The sequence below is a fragment of the Bison bison genome, unplaced genomic scaffold (genome assembly GCF_000754665.1).
Source record: "Bison bison bison isolate TAMUID 2011002044 unplaced genomic scaffold, Bison_UMD1.0 scf7180017862707, whole genome shotgun sequence".
Classification (NCBI taxonomy): domain Eukaryota; kingdom Metazoa; phylum Chordata; class Mammalia; order Artiodactyla; family Bovidae; genus Bison; species Bison bison.
The window spans coordinates 87,442-108,395 of record NW_011493279.1 but is presented as its reverse complement, the minus strand read 5'-3'; the positions used below and the strand labels follow the sequence as shown (position 1 = coordinate 108,395).

At 36.7% G+C, this 20,954-nt stretch overlaps 1 non-coding gene across 1 annotated transcript; it reads right to left on the bottom strand.

Moving 5' to 3' along the window:
- Window positions 1–12,117: 12,117 nt before the first annotated feature.
- TRNAS-GGA lies at window positions 12,118–12,189 on the bottom strand. The gene has a single exon. It is a non-coding gene; the product is annotated as a tRNA-Ser (tRNA).
- Between the last annotated feature and the right edge of the window lie 8,765 nt (window positions 12,190–20,954).

Genomic DNA, 20,954 nt, shown 5'->3' with positions numbered 1-20,954 from the left:
CCAGTGATTGAACCTGTGTCTCTTACGTCTCTTGTATTGGCAAGTGGGTTCTTTACAACTAAAGCCACGTGGGAAGCCCCAAAATGGACACAGTATAAAATTCAAATCACCTTTAAAATAATTACATTTATACAAAAACTGGATGAGTGGAGTAAGACATGGTAAATAGTAAAAATGGAAGTATTGTGGGGATTTAGAACAACATTATGAATGTTGTGAAGAAGTGACTTAACTTTGAAGAAAATTGCTTTAAAGAGTCCAGAAAATACTGGAATATTATACCTTGCTAAATGTACCTTCATAATATTAGCATTTACTTAGAAAATTTAGACATTAGTGTGATTTTAAATATGTCTGAAATCCTTTGAGCTCCTGTCATCAGTAAGCAGGTTCTAATCCCTCTACCACTGAATATTGAGTTGTTTCAATGAATTTTTTTTTTAATAAAAAGAATAAGGCAAAAATGCCCAGGTCATAAACATCAACAGCACTTTTTCCTGATTATTTCTCTCTTGGGATATGCACCCTGAGCCTGCATGTAAGAAATCCTGCTATCCTGCAGCTACTATGCTGGAGACACCATGTGGAAATATCACATAAACATATAAAGAGAAATCCCAGAATTCTCAGATCCCTCATCCCCAAATGAGTCTTCACAGCCCAAGCACCAGCCATTGATTCTAGCTTCTAACTTTCAAGTCACCGCAGCTGATGCTAAATGAATTAGGAATAAGCAGTCTCCATCAAGGCTCCCCTTATTCCTGAGAAGAGAAATGCTATTGTTTTAAGTTACTAAGTTTAAGGGGTGGCTTTTTTATGCAATAAAGTTTCTGAAATTAGATATTGGGTCTTTCTCTTTTATACTTTGATATTGAAATAATCTGATCTTTTTCCCAGCTCCAGGTAGATGAATAATTTTATTTTATTTTTGGATTCATTCTATTTTAAAGGTAAGAGATGAACTTGTTTAAGATTTGGGAGCAACTGCCTATAAATCAGTCCCCTTAGATCCTCACAATAGAATGTAATAAAATTATTTTTATGTAATATTTCAGCACCAAAAGTAAAACTAGTAAAAGATAATAAATGTAGCCTGAAAAATAGATTTAACAAATTCATCAATTTGTAGAAATGTATAACCCAGTACTCAGTTTTATCTAATATAATGTTAAAAAAGCAGAATATCATACTTTGTTATGCTCTTCAAACACTGTAATCAATAATAAATGAAGGATTGTAATATCTCGGTAGGATACTGTAAGGTTCTAATCTAAGAAAAAGCCACACAGCAACAAAGATCCATTACTTATCAAGCACACAATTATACACCCTCTACAAACCTGTAATAAGAACATTTTCCTTTTTTTGTTGTTGTTTTCTTTTTTAGCATTTTGAGCATAAGTTGCAAAGAAAACAAAGAGAAAATGTTAATAATGCTACTCTCTGGGCAGTTTCAAACATATCTGATTTTTCCTCCTTTTGTGAAACTGACAGCAACTATGTTTGATCAGGCCAAGAACTTAATAAATGTCAGCTTAAGTGATTAAGTTTTTAAAAATTTTTATTTATTTATTTGGCTGGGTCTGGATCTTCATTTCATCATGCAGCACATTTCATTGTGGTGTATGGATTCTCTAGTTGTAGCATGTGGGTTCTATAGTTATGGCACTTTGGTTTAGTTGCTTTGAGGTATGTGGGATCTCAGTTCCCTGACCAGGGATTGAACCCACATCACCTGTATTGAAATGCAGAATTTTAAACTGTGGACCACCAAGGAGTTTCCAGTTAATTACATTTTTTATCCCTGGAATTCTTTCTTTCTTTCTTTCTTTTTTTTTTTCTTTTTTTAATAATGAAAATATTTTAAAATATTTCTGTTAGTGGAAGCCCACTGACTGAAACTGCCCACTGGGGCCGGGCATCATAGTAACCATTCATGTGATTTATTTTACAACAGGAGGTCCTAGTAAGGAACATGGAACTAATAAGCCACCACCAATCAGAAGAGTTCAGGAAAGGGCAAAAGGAGACACCACATGACAGACAACATCCCAGAGTCCTTCTCTCTAGTATCCATCTTGGTTGAGCAATGCATGTGCCACCAGAAAGGACCCTGAGTCAGAATGATTGGCCAAAGAGAACCCAGAAACTAATCCCATCACCAATCTGAGTGTAAGATAAGAGTCCACTCTCTGGCCCTGGAAGGGGTCCCCCTTCCTGCAACAATTTTATTTTTTGTCTGTTGCTGCATAGGCTTTTTCTCTTGTTGCATTTCTCTTGGAATGTCTCCCTAGTTGTGGTGCATGGGCTTCTCATTGCTGTGGTTTCTCTTGTTGCAGAGCATGGTCTCTAAGGGGCGTGGGCTTCAGTAGCTGTGGCACATGGTTTCAGTTGTTGCAGCTCCCAGGCTCTAGAGCACTGTCTCAGTAGTTGCGGCTCACTGGCTTAGTTGCTCTGCAGCAAGTGAGATCTTTCAGGACCACGGATCAAACACATGTCTCTTGCATTTGCAAGCAGATTCTTCACCACGGAGACAACAGGAAAGCCCCTAAACATATTTATTTGCCTCCTCAGATAAAGAGTATTCATCCATTTTAAAATATAGTGATTGATTATTGAAAAATAACATAATGACACTAGGAAGGTGTAACTGAAATGTAGTTGCTGACCAGTGAAATGTATATAGGTGTAATAAACTTAAACTTTAAGAAGTATTTCATATTATGAGAGTTGTTTATGAAACCATTTACCTGAGGTTGGGACTTGAACACATGTGCCAGGTCTCAAATCCAGTCAAAACCTAGTTTGGGACTCAAATCCACACGGCTGGGACTGGAAGCCAGCCAAACCCTGCTTGGGACTTGAACCCATGTGGCTGGAACTTGAACCCAGCCAAAATCCACGATCTTCCAAGTAAGATCACAGACCTGGTTTCAAGACCAAATGAAGCTTACATTCTTGATGTCTCATTACATAAAGAATTCAGTGAAAGACAAAGTGATAGGTAAGAACTGGATATATTCAGAGAGAAACACACTTCAGAGACAGTTTGACTATTTTCGGGAAGGAGTTGGGATTTCCAGTGGTTGGGCCACTGCCCACTCTTTGGTCTTTGATGCTTGATCTTGAAACTGTCATGGGACATCTGGGTGTGTCAATTAGCTTGCTGATTTGTTACAATGAGCTTATATCAAGGATCAAGTTCTAGTCAAGTTGACTTGCTTGCCATCTTGGACCATTTTGTTTTATGTTTTTTTTATATTTTATTTTATTTTTTAAATTTTATTTTATTTTTAAACTTCACATAATTGTATTAGTTTTGCCAAATATCAAAATGAATCCACCACAGGTATACATGTGTTCCCCATCCTGAACCCTCCTCCCTCCTCCCTCCCCATACCATCCCTCTGGGTCATCCCAGTGCACTAGCCCCAAGCATCCAGTATCGTGCATCGAACCTGGACTGGCATCTCGTTTCATACATGATATTTTACATGTTTCAATGCCATTCTCCCAAATCTCCCCACCCTCTCCCTCTCCCACAGAGTCCAGATGACTGTTCTTTTATTTTTTTTTAATTTTATTTTATTTTTAAACTTTACATAATTGTATTAGTTTTGCCAAATATCAAAATGAATCCACCACAGGTATACATGTGTTCCCCATCCTGAACCCTCCTCCCTCCTCCCTCCCCATACCATCCCTCTGGGTCGTCCCAGTGCACTAGCCCCAAGCATCCAGTATCGTGCATCGAACCTGGACTGGCATCTCGTTTCATACATGATATTTTACATGTTTCAATGCTATTCTCCCAAATCTTCCCACCCTCTCCCTCTCCCTCAGAGTCCATAAGACTGTTCTTTTATTTTTTTTTAATTTTATTTTATTTTTAAACTTTACATAATTGTATTAGTTTTGCCAAATATCAAAATGAATCCACCACAGGTATACATGTGTTCCCCATCCTGACCCCTCCTCCCTCCTCCCTCCCCATACCATCCCTCTGGGTCGTCCCAGTGCACTAGCCCCAAGCATCCAGTATCGTGCATCGAACCTGGACTGACATCTCGTTTCATACATGATATTTTACATGTTTCAATGCCATTCTCCCAAATCTCCCCACCCTTTCGCTCTCCCACAGAGTACATAAGACTGTTCTATACATCACTGTCTCTTTTGCTGTCTCGTACACAGGGTTATTGTTATCATCTTTCTAAATTTCATATATATGCGTTAGTATACTCTATTGGTGTTTTTCCTTCTGGCTTACTTCACTCTGTATAATAGGCTCCAGTTTCATCCACCTCATTAGAACTGATTCAAATGTATTCTTTTTAATGGCTGAGTAATACTCCATTGTGTATATGTACCACAGCTTTCTTATCCATTCATCTGCTGATGGACATCTAGGTTGCTTCCATGTCCTGGCTATTAGAAACAGTGCTGCGATGAACATTGAGGTACATGTGTCTCTTTCCCTTCTGGTTTCCTCAGTGTGTATGCCAAGCAGTGGGATTGCTGGATCATAAGGCAGTTCTATTTCCAGTTTTTTAAGGAATCTCCACACTGTTCTCCATAGTGGCTGTACTCGAATAGCCGAAGCGATCTTGAGAAAGAAGAATGGAACTGGAGGAATCAACCTACCTGACTTCAGGCTCTACTACAAAGCCACAGTTATCAAGACAGTATGGTACTGGCACAAAGACAGAAATATAGATCAATGGAACAAAATAGAAAGCCCAGAGATAAATCCACGCACATATGGACACCTTATCTTTGACAAAGGAGGCAAGAATATACAATGGATTAAAGACAATCTCTTTAACAAGTGGTGCTGGGAAATCTGGTCAACCACTTGTAAAAGAATGAAACTAGAACACTTTCTTGGACGTTTTTGATCTAAACAGTTTATTTTGTGCCAGGCTATGTGTGTCCTGCTATGTCATTCTTTCAAAGGTTTCACTGTTCCCTTCCCTCCTGTTTCACTTCATGGCAGAAGCTAAATTAAATACAAATATTAATGTTTTCAGCCTAGAAAAATAGTATCATAGCTTCCGTTTCATATCTTATTCAAATATTGCAAATGATCCTCTAAAAGGCAGCCCACAGACACAAAAATAGCAAGAATTAATCTATAAAATTACTTGTATAGGAAACATGCAATAGTGAAAATGTCGAATTCATTTGAAATTTAAGATCTTAATGACTCTGAACAGTTCTTCATGCACATTTAACATGGGCTTTGTCTAAAAATCACATAATACCATTTTCATTTCCTCATATATAAGTTTGAAGTGACAGAACTAATATTGAGGTTCAAAGAAGGTTGTTGCTCATATGGTGGTTTTTATTTCTGAGGTCTCCACAGATTGGGTCCCTTTCTCTTATCTTTTTTTTTTCCCCCCTCTTTTATTTCTTACTCTTCCTCATTAGTTAGTTAGTTGGTCTGTTTTGTGCACTTTCTTTTTGTCTTTTTATAGGTTATCCTGTCGCTTCAGTTGTGTTCGACTCTGTGTGACCCCATGGATGGCAGCTCACCAGGCTCCTCTGTCCCTGGGATTCTCCAGGCAAGAATACTGGAGTGGATTGCCATTTCCTTCTCCATTATAGGCTATGAGTTATAGTTATTCTAAAGGAAATAGAAATATGTATATAATAGCCAATGAGTAAATACATCTTAAGAAAAATATAAAAGGATATCAGAAGAAAAAAATAAATGAACATCAAATCAGAGAAGGTAGAGTGGAGGATATAAGGCCTCAACTAATGTCTATATCCTCCACTCAACCTTCTCTGATTTGACAATGGAAAAGAAGAAGAAAAATTCAGACTTCACTTGGAGTATGAAGCAGTGGGGAGATAATTACAGAGTGAATACTTAGAAAACAATTAGGTTCCATGTAAGGAAATTTCATGGAAGAAATGAGACTTGAGTGAGATTTTGAGTAAAAGACATGCAATTAATTAGCAAAGGGCAAGATAGATTCAGATTTTACTGAAAGTCCATTCAAAATATTTGTCACATTGAAATTGAATTGGGCTAAGGAAATATGTTATTTCAAGCATAAAAACATGATACAATGAAGTAAAAGGACTAAAAAACTGAGTCAGATGATAAGAGTGGGCAAAAAAGGAAATGACATCCAGGCCAAGGCATCTGGATTTGAGGTAACTGATACTGAGGCCTTATTGGCAGTTACCTGTTTCAGTGTAATTTCTTTGTGGTAGATATTTCTTCAACTTAAAGCCAGAAAAATGACACTGAAAAAAAAAAAATATATATATATATAGTGATTCACCAAATAGAGCTTTCCCTAGAACCATCTAACACAACTGAATTCTTATGTTGAAGTGCATGTGAAGTGTCAGGAAATTGGGAGTCAGATCCTACAAGACATGATACAAGTATACTCATTAGAAGTGTCATTTTCTTTACCCATAAAGAGCAAAGAGAGTCATCACCTGGAAATTACAAGATAGACTCCAAGTGGGGAAATTTGTTGAAGAGTTATGCAGTTCAAAAGTTAAGAGTTAATGTGCTCAGTGATGGTAAGTAAAATAGAAGCTTGGTACAAAATGTCAGTCTTTTGGCTGTGCAAGAGCAGGAATCTTCCAAAGAAGTTACCTAAACTGTTTTATTCAGAAGTATCCTAAGTTTGCCACCCTTTAAAATATCGGCTATTCTCCATTTCCCAAAGCAGATATTTTTCCAAGCTATTATGTAATATGTGTATGTTTTCTCACTCTGAAATAACACTGTTCTAGTTTGAGGGTGAAAGGGAAAGCTTTGACAGTCTATTTTAGTTTTGTCAGAAGAACTCAGGTGGCAATTGTCTGACACTCACTGGAACAGTCACAAAGCTATTTATGCTCCAGTGACCTAAGTGGCAATTTGCTAAGTTTCAGCAACTTAGCAGCAACTCTCTTCCAGTTATATTGCTTAGCAAGAACTTGTTTTCTTCTATCACAACCTTATCTGTCTAAATGTTATGATGAGCAATTAATTTATATTGGTTGGCCTATATGTTTACCTATGTTATAATGCACAAAATGGCCAGGTAAGTCTTAGAAAAACATGTCAATGCAGGAGGTGAGCTTACTCTGACAGATATACTTACTTGATTTGAAAACTGTTAAGCCCTTCAGTTACATCTCGAAAGCTCACCATCTTTAAGGCATGAACATTCCAGGAGAGCTTGGTCATCATTTTTGGAAGGATAAACAATATTACCAAAGGGATATAATTTATCCATGTGTAAGCATTTAAGCATATATGTTATAGTCCACAAACAAATGGGTAATGAAGTACATTCATCCTCAAAACATATAATTGCACACCTATTAACTTTTAATTAAACAAGCCCCTCAAATTATCTTTTAATTTACATTTTATTTATGTTTTAATTGCTGGAAAATTTTTTTGCAATTTCGTGTTGGTTTCTATCATACAAGGAAGTTAATCAGTTGTAAATATATACATATATATATATATATCCCTTCCTTTCTGAGCCTCCCTCCCCTCCCCCATCTCACCCGTATAGGTCATCACAGAGCACCAGCCTGAGCTCTCTGTGTTGTTTAACAACTTCCCACTATCTGTTTTACACATGATAGTGTATATATGTCAACGTTATAATCTCAATTCATCCCATTCTCACCTTCCCCCACTGTATCCACAAGATCATTCTCTACTAAGTTCAGCAGTACAATTTTACTAGATCCCATATATATGCATTAATATGCAATACTTGTTTTTCTCTTTCTGTCTGTTTTGTTGGAAGTTTTAACTTTTGTCTTAGGTTTGAAAGATTCTTTAACAAAAGAAACCACTCATTACACCCAAATAAATAATTTCAATATTTTAATAAAGAATTATTTAACTTACTTTCAATATACAATCATTTAAAGAGAAACAGAAAGCATAAAGGATAGTAACAGCACATACATCACCTAATTGGGCTGACAGACATCCAGACACAGACGACTCTGGGAAATCCCGTGTGGCAGCAATCTGGAGTCCCATTTGGGAAAAGGTCCTGTGCAGTGTGTCCACTTCATTAGTGAGACTGCAAATTTCAGTTTTGGGGGTTCCTACTTACAATTCTGGGCCACAAACTGGTATCATCATCAGTTTGCAAGCACCTCTGATTTTAGGCTAATATTTTTTTACAATCTTGCTTCGTACTGAAAGTCTTGGAATGTTGTTAAGTCCCAGATATTGGCCAGATGCCCTCCAGGGGCTCATCAGTTCCAAGATCCATCCACTCTTATCTATAGTGTCCCTGGCTTACTAGTAACAATAGGTGCATTCTCAGGCACATAGTCAGGGCAGTGTCCATGCAGGTTAGAAGCAAGGTCAGAGGCCTGCTCTATTGTCTTGTCTCTGAAGCCTACTTCAGAGACTACTTTGGTTTAATTTCTGTGACACTGATTTACTTCACTCTGTATAAGAGGTTCTAGGTTCATCCACCTCACTATAACTGACTCATATTTGTTCCTTTCTGTGTCTGAGTAATATTTAATTGTATAAATGTATCAAAACATTTTTATCCATTCTTCTGTCAATGGACATTAAGATTGCTTCCATGTCCTGGTTATTGTAAACATTGCTACAATGAACACTGGGGTACATGTGTCTTTTAGAATTGTGGTTTTCTCAGGGTATATGGCCAGTAGTGGAATTGTTGAATCAGGTGGTAGATTTATTCCCAGTTTCTAAAGGTATATCCATACTATTTTCCACAATGCTTGTATCAGTTTACATTTCCACTAACAGTGTAAGAGGGTTCCCTTTTCTTCACATCCTCTCTAGCTTTTATTGTTTGTAGATTTTTAGATCATGGCCATTCTGACTGGTGTGAGGTGATACCTCACTGTAATTTTGCATTTGTCTAATAGTGAATGATATTGAAACATCTTTTCATGTGTTTATTGGCCATATATATTGTTTGTTTGATCTGCCCACTTTTTTATTGATTTGTATGTTTTTCTGGTATTGAGTTACATGAACTGCTTGTACATTTGGAAATTAATCCTTTGCCAGTTGTTTTATTTGCTATTATTTTATTCCATTCTGAGGGCTGTGCTTTCCTTTTGTTTATCATTTCCTTTGCTGTGGAAAACTTTCAAGTTTTGTTAGGTCCCATTTGCTTATTTGTGTTTTATTTCTATTAATCTAGGAGGTGAGTCAGAGAGAATCATGCTGAGATTTATGTCAATAAATGTACTGCCTATGTTTTCCTCTATAGTTTTTGGCCTAATATTTAAGTCTTTAATCCATTTTGATTTTACTTATTTATTTATTTGTACAGTATTAGGAAGTATTCAGAGGCTTCGCAGGTGGTGCTAGTGGTAAAGAACCCACTTGCCAATACAGGTAGATGTAAGTGATCCAAGTCTGATCCCTGGAGAAGGACATGGCAACCCACTCCAGTATTTTTGTCTGGAGAATGCCATGGACAGAGCAGCCTGACAGGTACAGTCCATAGAGTCACAAGGAGTCAGAGATGACTTAGCAAATAACCAATAGATGGAATTGCACTAAATGTTTCCAAGGTGGTTTTAAAAACCTCCTGAAACATCTCCTGTGATTCTAAAAGAATCACATTTCATGGAAAAAAAAAAAAAGGAAAGGAAGAAATTCTCATTAATGAAGTATTTTCCATATGGCATCTATATTCTTGATATGGGAACCATAAAGATCATTGAAATAGAAATCATTCAGTAAGCAGAGGTGAAATTCAACTCCAGTGACTATTAAAAACAACTTTCAAATATTTTAGTATAATGTATCTGGTGGGAGAATTCCTTAAAATGCATAATGTCTTTTTTTGTTCATCAGCTTCAGATAAACCTTACCTTACAGAAACTCATTGCATAAATGAAAGGGAAAGGGAGTACTTTAATTGATTTAACAATGGATCAGCATGTGTAGAAAACACAAAAGGTAAATAAGCAGCTTCCAATATCATCTTTTTTTTTTTTCCTTTCCCCCACAGTGTTTTAGTGAAAAATGGTTTATTAGGCCGGTATTCACCATGTCTAGAGGCAGGTATAGTCAGGATAGCTCCTTCACCAGTTCTGTCTAGGTCATATTAAAGTGATAAGGAATAGTTGAATTATTTTTTTCTTTTTATGCAACACTACTAATATTTACATTTTTAGGTGATAGTAAATTTTTTTTCTTAATATATGCAATAAACCTATATTGATTGGAGAAGAAAATGACAACCCACTCCAGTGTTTTTGCCTGAAGAATCCCAGGGACAGGGGAGCCTGGTGGGCTGCCATCTATGGGATCACACAGAGTCAGACATGACTGAATTGACTTAGCAGCAGCAGCAGCAGCAAACCTATATTGAACACAAAGAAATTATTTTGGTCATAGAAAATCCACATATCAAGCTTTTTCTAAAAAGAACAGTTGAAGAAATTCTCAAAATATATTGATCTTAATTTTGTCAAATTTTTATTTTTTCCCAGATTTATTGAGGTATAGTTGCCAATTAAAATTGTGCATATTTAATACATTCAATTTAGTTATTTGATATATGTATACATTGTGAAATATTCATCATAATCAAGCTATGTAATTCAATGACTTTAAAGAGTTACCATTTTCTTTTTAAAATTTTTGTTGTGATAAAACTTGAGATCTAACTTTTAGCAAATATCAAGTATACAATACACTATTATAATTATAGTCAAACTGTTATACGTTGATATATGTGCTCAGTCTCTAAGTTGTGGCCAACTCTTTTCAACCCCGTGGACTATAACCCTCCAGGTTCCTCTGTCCATAGAATTTTTCCAGGCAAGAATACTGGAGTGGTTTGCCATTTCCTTCTCCAGGGATACATTGATATATAGGGTGATGTAAAAAGAACAATTCTGGCTGGGGATTAGAAAAAGAGAGGACGAAAACTTTAGGACAAGCACTGAGAAAACCAACCAGTATTAAGGCACAGAAACTATGAAAGGAAGAGGGGAACACAATGTTAGAAAACTTTGAAAGTCAACTTTATGTAATATTAAGAAAAGTTATTTGGAGACTAAAGAGTTCACTCTTGCCCAGTACAAGGCAGAGGACAGAGTGGCTCATTTCTGCTCTCCAATCCTCCGCTCCTTTCAGGGGCTGTTGAAAATCAGCAGCTGCAACAGCACATGATTTAATCTTTGTATGGATAGTTGGCAAGGGTCAATGGCAAGTGCCGATTTGTAGCTGGCACATGTATCTATGTTATTAAGCTATTCTTTAATTTTTTTCTGTTAGTTGGTCTCATGCCAATTTAATAATTAGACCAGCCAGAATTAGGATAGAAGAAAATTTCATCCTCCCTAACACAAGGTTTTGTTTTCATTTATATACCCTGAGCTATATAAATGAATTTATATATCCAGTTGAGCTATTTAAAATCCTTAAAGATGATGCCATGAAAGTGCTGCACTCAATATACCATCAAATTTGGAAAACTCAGCAGGGGCAACAGGACTGGAAAAGGTCAATTTTCATTCCAATCCCAAAGAAAGACAATGCCAAAGAATGCTCAAACTACTGCACAATGCACTCATCTCACAAGCTAGTAAAGTACTGCTCAAACTTCTCCAAGCCAGGCTTCAACAGTACATGAACTGTGAACTTCCAGATGTACAAGCTGGTTTTAGAAGAGGCAGAGGAACCAGAGATCAAATTGCCAACATCTGCTGGATTATCAAAAAAGCGAGAGAGTTTCAGAAAAACATCTATTTCTGCTTTATTGACTATGCCAAAGCCTTGACTTTGTGCATCACCACAAACTCTGGAAAATTTTTAAAGAGGTGGGGATACCAGGGCATCTGACCTGCCTATTGAGAAATTTATATGCAGGTCAGGAAGAAACAGAACTGGACATGGAACAAAAGACTGGTTCCAAATAGGGAAAGGAGTAGGCCAAGGCTGTATATTGTCACCCTGCTTATTTAACTGATATGCAGAGTGAAAGTGAAAGAAAGTAAAGTTGCTCAGTTGTGTCCGACTCTTTGCGACCCCATGGACTGTAGCCTACCAGGCGCCTCCCTCCATGGGATTCTCCAGGCAGAGTACTGGAGTGGGTTGCCATTTTCCTTCTCCAGGGGATCTTCCCAACCCAGAGATCGAACCTGGGTCTCCTGCATTCCAGGCAGACGCTTTAACCTCTGAGCCACCAGGGACTCCAGAGTACATATGCAGAGTATCTCATGAGAAAAGCTGAGCTGGAAGAAGCACAAGCTGGAATCAAGATTGCCAGGAGAAATATCAATAACCTCAGATATGCAGATGACACCACCCTTACAGCAGAAAGTGAAGAAGAACTAAAGCCTCTTGATGAAAGTGAAAGAAGAGAATGAAAAAGTTGGCTTAAAGCTCAACATTCAGAAAACTAAGATCATGGCATCTGGTCCCATCACTTCATGGCAAATAAATGGGGAAACAGTGGAAACAGTGACAGACTTTATTTTGGGGGGCTCCCACATCATTGCAGATGGTGAGATTAATGCAGCTATGACATTTCATGCAGCCATGAAATTAAAAAACGCTTACTCCTTGGAAGGAAAGTTATGAACAACCTAGACAGCATATTAAAAAACAGAGACATTTCTTTGTCAACAAAGGTCTGTCTAGTCAAGGCTTTGGTTTTCCCAGTAGTCATGTATGGATGTAAGAATTGGACTGTGAAGAAAGCTGAGAGCCAAAGAATTGATGCTTTTGAACTGTGGTGTTGGAGAAGACTCTTGAGAGTCCCTTGGACTTCAAGGAGATCCAACCAGTCCATCCTAAAGGAAATCAGTCCTGAGTATTTTTTGAAAAGAGTGATGCTGAAGTTGAAACTTCAATACTTTAGCCACCTGATGTTAAGAAATGACTCATTCGAAAATACCTTGATGCTGGGAAAGATTGAAGGTGGGAGGAGAAGGGGACAACAGAGGATGAGATGGCTGGATGGCATCACTTACTCAATGGACATGAGTTTGAGTAAACTCTGGGAGCTGGTTATGGACAGGGAGGCATGGTGTGCTGCAGTCCATGGGGTCACAGTCGGACATGACTGAGCAACTGAACTGAACTGATATACCCTGATAATTAATAAGATCTCAGTAGATATTGACTGAATAAGGTTAAATTATAGGTCTATTGATTTATGCCTTTGAAATTATACGTGTTAGCATGAATGCACAAATCCTTCTTCCAAATAGACAACATATAGATAATGATTTTCTATATAAATGTGTAGGAGGGTATCCTTACCATCCTATGTGTTTGAATAAAATTAGAATCACTACTCTTGGTGCAACCTGAGGTTCCCATCAATATTTGCTTCAATGTTCTGAAAGTCTTTCTTATTGTCTCTCAAGAGTTTATGTATCTTTTGTTCTTTTCCTCCATCCACTCCAGTTGACATTCACTAGTAGTAAAGAATCCTGGTTGCCTTTTCCTACTATAGTAACAATGATATCCCTCAAGATGTCCCTGTACATGCAAACTGTAAAGGCAGTATTTCTTGGAGGGAAAGGTACATTGTCTTGGACTTTGGTGGAGATGTTTTTATTGCTACAATGTTAGGAAGTAAATTTGCATAAGTGAGCGGGTGCCAAAAATGTTAGATATTCTGCAATGCAAAGAACAAACATAATAATGAGCAACTGTCTTGTATACTGTATGCATTGTAAGTGTTCTGATAGACATTTATGCATATGAAATATCTAGTATAATTATCAGAATTTAGAACCTAAGTCTGTGTTAAAGAGGAATCCAAACTTTTACATTCACAGTGATCCTATGCATAAGTTTAAAATTCAGAATATTTTATTATGTAATCTAGTAAAATCTATAAAAAAGATTTTATTATTTTATTTAAATACCTGAGTATTTACATATTTAAATATGTATCAATGAATTATAAATTGCATTTTTACTGATTTTGTGTATTACAATTAAGTTATATTGATTTGCAAAGGTGGAATTTATTCAAGGAAGTAAAACATAATTTCTCTAAATATTTGCAGTAGAAAGGAAATGTCAGTTATATATAGTTGTGAATCCTTGCCCTAGAGAGATATCACAAAATAATTAGTGTTTTGAAGCAGTACTATGTTCTAGAGTTAATGGAAAAGAATTGTCTGTGCTTCTTTTTGTGGCAAAGAAATGGTTTTATTCAGAACTCTTCCTTTGGCTGTGACTTGCATCCTCTTTCTTGTGGTTCAAATGGGACCATGTCTTCAATATGTGGGAGGTTGGGAGGAGATAAATTTCTGAGGTTTTTGCTAAATTTTCATACAATATTTTTGGCCTAAAAAATGACTTAGATTTATCTTTAAGTGGAAGATAGATATTCTCTTTAAAATGATCTGACTTTGCTATGGAGTGGTCAGCTATATTTAAATCTCAGTTTGGCTCAAGATGTGGAAGGAACTCCCCTGGTGGTCCAGTGGATAAGACTCAGTGCTCCCAATGCAGGGGACCTGAATGTGATCCGTGGTTGGGGAACAGGTATCCAGTCCCATCACTTCATCAAAATAGATGGGGGTAAAATGGAAAAAGTATCAAACTTTATTTTTTCAGCTCTCAAATCACTATGGGCAGTGACTGTAGTCATGAAATTAAAAGACAGTACCTCATTGAAAGAAAAGCTATGACAAACATAGAATGCATTAAAAAGCAGAGAGATCACTTCACTGACAAATGTCCATCTAGTCAAAACTATGTTGTTTTTTTTTCCCAGTAGTTATGTATATATGGATGTGAGAATTGGAACATAAAGAAGGCTGAGAGCCAAAGAATTGATGCTTTGGAACTGGTGCTGGAGAAGACCCTTGAGAGTCCCTTGGACAGCAAGGAGATCAAAGCAGTCAATCCTAAAGGAAATCAACCCTGAATATTCATTTGAAGGACTGATGCTGAAGCTGAAGCTCCAATACTTTAGCCACCTAATGCAAAGTGTTGATGCATTGGAAAAGACCTTGAGGCTGGGAAAGATTGAGGGCAGGAGGAGAAGGGGGCGACAGAGGATAATATGGTTGGATGGCATCACTGACTCAGCGGACATGAGTTTGAGCAAACTCTGGGAAGTAATGAAGGACAGGGAAGCCTGGCATGCTGCAGTCCATGAGGTTGCAAAGAGTTGGACATGACTGAGCAACTGAGCAACAACCATGGGTACAATTCACACTTGATGATTTAAATCTCTGATTTTCTACCTGATCAGAAAAGTAGCTAGAAGTTACCTATTCAATTTTTAGGAAATGTAAAACCTTTAGGGGAAATTTAAAAAAAAAAATCTTTAGGGGAAAATGAATATATATATATATATATATATATATTCAAGTGAATGTATGAATATATATAAATATATACATATATACATGCACACACATACATACATATTTTATAGAACTAGGATGGGTTTAAAAGCCTCTTGAGTTTCATTTATTGGTTGCTTCCTAATTTTTATTGTTCAAAATAAAAAAACAATCTATTGACCAGTGATAAAAGGGCTTCCCTGGTGGCTCAGATGGTGAAGAATCTGCCTGCAATGTAGGTGACCCAGGTTCAACTCCTGGGTCAGGGAGATCTCCTGGAGATGGAAATGGCAACCCACTCTGGTATTCTTTCCTGGAAAATGCCATGGACAGAGACTGGTGGCCTACTGTCCATGGGGTTGCAAAGAGTCATATATGACTGAGCGACAGACAAACACACAGTGATTAAAAAATGCCATTGCGATTAGTCTTGGTGTTAATGAATATATACATAACCCCCCAAACAAAGTCCTCTGAGGAATTTTTTCCCCTAGAAATTATGAGGCAGATAAGTAATTTTGTATTTCAGAGATAGAAATGATAGGGGTATACTAAAGGAGACCTTGGTTGGTAATATAAGAAAGTAAATTGTGAACAGATATTGTGTCAGTGTATGAGAGTAGTGTGAGGGTAACAGCCAGGAAGGCTAGGGGTCTCCAAACAGAGGAAATAGGCTGCAAGCATTAGACAATTTTTTTTACCTCTCTTAAGAGGCAGGAGGAAGCAAACTACAAGGGTCAGATTTTTTTCCCTTCTCTGTACAAAATTAAAAAGAGGTTTCTCTTAAAATTCTGTGTTGCCATGATGACTCCTGCTGCTGCTGCTGCTGCTGCTAAGTCACTTCAGTCATGTCCGACTCCATGCGACCCCATAGACAGCAGCCCACCAGGCTCCCCTGTCCCCTGGGATTCTCCAGGCAAGAAAACTGGAGTGGGTTGCCATTTTCTTCTCCAATGCATGAAAGTGAAAAGTGAAAGTGAGGTCTCTCAGTCATGTCTGACTCTTCGTGACCCCATGGAGTGCTGCCTACCAGGCTCCTCCATCCATGGGATTTTCCAAGCAAGAGTACCAGAATGGGTGCCATTGCCTTCTCTGTGATGAAACCTGATTCCACCTGAGCTTAACTTTTCTCAAACCTTGAGTTAACCAATACATTTTTCTTGTGGAAATGTTTTTATTAAGCTATGTTAATGAACTATGTACTTACCCTATACTTTGTCTTTCTTCAAGTCAGTTCTGCTTAAGCCTCGGATCCCACAAGGGCTCAACAAACCAGTATGTTTTACTCATACCTTGTTCTCCTAATCTATGTTAATGAAACTATATATTTGCTTGGAAATCTGCCTTTCTTCAAAATTCATGTCAATAGTTTTATAACCCAGGATGACTCACCTTATGCCAAAGTTATCTCAAAATGTATGTTGTGGGTGAGGGGCCTGGTGCCACTCTGAGTTTTGAGACATTTGTTTTCTCTAATTAGCAGCCTGATAGTAGCTATATAACATCTAGCTCAATACTAACGGGGCGAGGCGGGGCGGGGCGGGGGGCACTTTCTGCCCCCTTCTGATGTCTATATCAGAAGCTTTCTCTATCTCTTTTATACTTTAATAAAACTTTATTACACAAAAGCTCTGAGCAATCAAGCCTTGTCACTGGCACCAGATTGAATTCCTCTCCTCTGGAGGCCAAGAATCCTGGCATCTTTCATGGCTCAGCAACAACCTTTAGTAGCAGGAAGGAAAAATCCATCAGGACATTTCTTCTAGGATTTTTTAACTTAAATGAGATGCCTTTGTTCTGTTAGAATGTTGCTTAGTGAACCTCAATAATGCATTTCATTTTAAAAACCCTGTCACCAAATGAATGATTGTGCAAATAGACTAAGAGTTTCAAATGAGTCCCCAAATGGTCAATGGATTTTCAAGTTCTTAAAGATTTTCAAGTTCATATATCTATCTATCTATAGATAGATAGCTAAAGGCTTCCAAGGTTGCTCAGTGGTAAAGAATCTGCCTGCCAATGCAGGAGATGCAGGAGACATGGGTTCGATCCCTGGGTCAGGAAGTTACCTTGGAGTAGGAAATGGCAACCTACTCCAGTATTCTTTCCTGGAAAATTCAATGGACAGAGGAACCTAGTGGGCTACAGTCCATTGCAAGGATGGGTTTTCAAAGAGGCAGACATAGCTGAATGAGCACGCATGGCAACAGCATATGTATTGATGTTGCCAAGGCATGGAACATTCCCATCACCACAAGGATCCCTTATATCACCTTGTTATAGCCAAATCTACTATCCTTTCACCTTCCCCTCCTCCTTAGCTCCTGGAAACAGCAAGTATGTTCCCATTTCTATAATATTGTTTTTATACCTAATAATTCTTCAGAGAATCACTGAGAGAGAGAGAGAGAGAGAAATGGGGCAATATATTCGTTAAGCCTGCACTATCCACTGGTACCACCTCCATGAATTAAACCAACTACAGATCAAAAATATTTGGAGAAATAATTTTAGAAATCTTCTAAAAGCAAAACATGAATTGGCTGCATGCTGGCAACAGTTTGCATAATACTTACATTTGTGTTTATAACAATTTATAAGCATTTATATTGTATAAAGTACTATAAGTAATTTATAGATGATTTAAAGTATAAGGAGGATGTGCTTAGGTTATATGCAAACACTGTAATTTTATATAAGGGACTTGACTATCTATGGAGTTTGGTATTCAAGGGGGAAGCAAGGGACAAATATGTATTAGAATATGTGTTTAAAATCTTGGTGCTATAAAAGGAAATTCAGAAACAAATGAATAGCAAGGAGGAGAACACTGTGGTGGATATTCAGAGGAACAGGATGGAGCAGAGGGAACCAAGGGGAGAGAGTTCTCAGAGTTTGAGAGGATTTTTCTAATTTGGAAATCTTTTTAAATAGTTGTGATTTAGTTTCTCTGATGGAAACAATGCATTATTAATTTGGAGGGCTCAAAATACTGATCAAAATACGTTTTACTATTTTTGTTATCTTTCCCTATAGCATTTTTGTTCCACTTGAGTGTGCAAATAGATTACTTTAGGAGTCTTAAATGATCCCCAAGTGAACAAACACATTTTCAAGTTCTTGACAGTGCAATAGAAATTTACACGAGTAGGACATCTAAGTCTTAAAGAAGTCAGAGTTCTGAGTGGCAGCTGCCTATTGACAGTGCCATCTGCAGCAGTGCTGAGGTAGAAGTGAGTCACTTTGGATTCTCATTCTGACACCATGTGATGTCAAAGGATAACGAGTATCAAGACAATAGAAAACAAAGAGTTTTACTTGGGATCTTAAGAATTGCAATTCTGTAGACACAGGTTTCGGTAGAAACAAAAGTACTCCAAGAAACAGGAAGTTTGTAACAACAGGGGTTTGTAACAACAACATCAACAACAACAACAAAAAATCATGAGATTGTTAAAGTTGCCAATGAGAGCTGTAATTGACTTTGATGCAAGGCAGGACATGCCTGTCCTTCTTGAGTCTCATTTCATTTTATTTTATTTTTTAGGGTAAGTATCTGATGAGTAAATAACCTTTCATAAGTTATTTTAGGGAAAGGTTCCAATAAGTATCTTGCATTTCTGACAGATGTTGTGGATGTCTTTGCTAAGACAAAAAGTGGACAAAGATCAGATTCCATCCAGGCTGAGATATGTATAAATCACATTTCCTCAATGACCTCTTAGTTTCATTTTAGACCATTTTCTTAGCTCTCTATTTTATTTTATTTTTTTCACAAAAGAAAGAAATAAAACTATTGATACTCATAGATGACTTAATTGTTTTTGTAGAAAGCTTTAAAAAATGTATAGTTTAAAAAAATCTCTTAGAATTAATGTACAAGTATAAAAAAATCAAAGCATAGAAGTTTGATATATAAAATTTTAGTTTGATTTCTTTATTTTACTTGATTACTTTCTTATATACTAGAAATGAACAATGATATTTAAAGTTTAAAAATGTTTAGTAGCATAATAAGTTGAATATTTAAATATAAATCCTACTTAATTAATTTAAGCATAAATCCTAACAAAATAATGTGAACAAAGCTGAAAAACATTTAGTTAGACTGACAGAATAAAAACTGAGTTACAGTTTACAGGAGTAAACTCATGAGCAGAAACTGTCTCAGGAACCAGTGTGGAGTACAATAACATGAAGTATAATTGAAAAGTTACTAAAGGCTCAGAGTACACAAATCTGAGAATTAAAAAACTCCAGAAGAACCAGGTCATAGTTGGAACCCCACAATATTGTGAGATTTACCTCCAGGAGCTTGATCAGGTGTCACAGTAAATAGAGGAAAATCCCTTTGTGCTTTGAGCATGGAGAGAGGAAAACTAATGATTTTAAGCATTGGATTAAAGCACTCTGTTCTTCTTAACAAGATCTGACCTCAAGGGAAACTAGGTAACTATACTATCACTGTAGCTATATTAACTTGTTGGAGTATCATCAGAGCCTAACTGACACAAGGGAAGAAAAATACTCAACTCCAGCTGATTCTAGTTTTTATTTTATTATTATTATTTTTTTTAATGTGGGAGAAGGAAAATACTAAATTTAAGTGCAATGTATCAATCCTGTTCCCCAAAAGAATGGAGGAAAAAAACTGAGAAACACTTGCAATCAAGTCCAGAGGCTCAGGCTCACCAGAAGACTGAGACCCAATGATATAACTGTAGAATGATTCTTCTTCCCCTACTACTCAGAAGATTACTAAAGACCTACTATAGCAGTTCCTTTCATCCAATACATCATGTCTGACCATCAACAGATATTTATAAAAAGAAAAAAAGAAAAAAGAAAAATTGAAGAGACAGAGAAAACATTGGAATGAGATATAGCAGGAATGTTAGAATTTCAGAAATGTAAAACATGATTAATATGCTAAGATCTTGAATGGATAAAGTAGACAGCATGTACAAACAGATGTAAAATATATGCAGAGAAATGCAAAATCCAGGGAAAAAGCAAAATTAATGCTAGAGATCTAGAAATAAAAAACACTAACAGAAATTATCAATACCCTTGACAAACTTACTAGTAGACTGAACAAAGCTGAGGAAAGGCTCTGAGCTTGAGGAAATTTCAATAGAAATATTAAAAACTGAAAAGCAAAGATAAAAAAGGCAGCAAATTAAAAACAAATCAAATATAATATCCAAGGACTGTCAGACATCTAAAGGTATAATATATAAAATATAGTGAGACTACTAGAAGAAGAAGACAAAAGAGCAGCAGAAATATTTGAAAAATTAGTGAGAATTTCACCCAAGTTTATTTTAGACACTAAATAACAGGTTGACGAAGCTCAGAGACTACTAAGTAACATAAGTCCATAAAAGTTACACCTGAATTTACCATTTTCAAACATCAGAAAACCAAAGATTTAAAAAAAAAAAAAAAATCCTGAAAAAGCCAGGAGAAGAAAACACAGAAATAAGAATTGCATCTGACTTCTCAGAAATCATGCAAGTAAGAGCAGAGAGGAGTGAAATATTTAAGTTGTCAAGAGGAAAAAAAAGAAAAAAAAAAATACACTAACCTAGAATTCTATGCCCTGTGAGGCTATCCTTTAAAATCAAAGTGGAAAATAA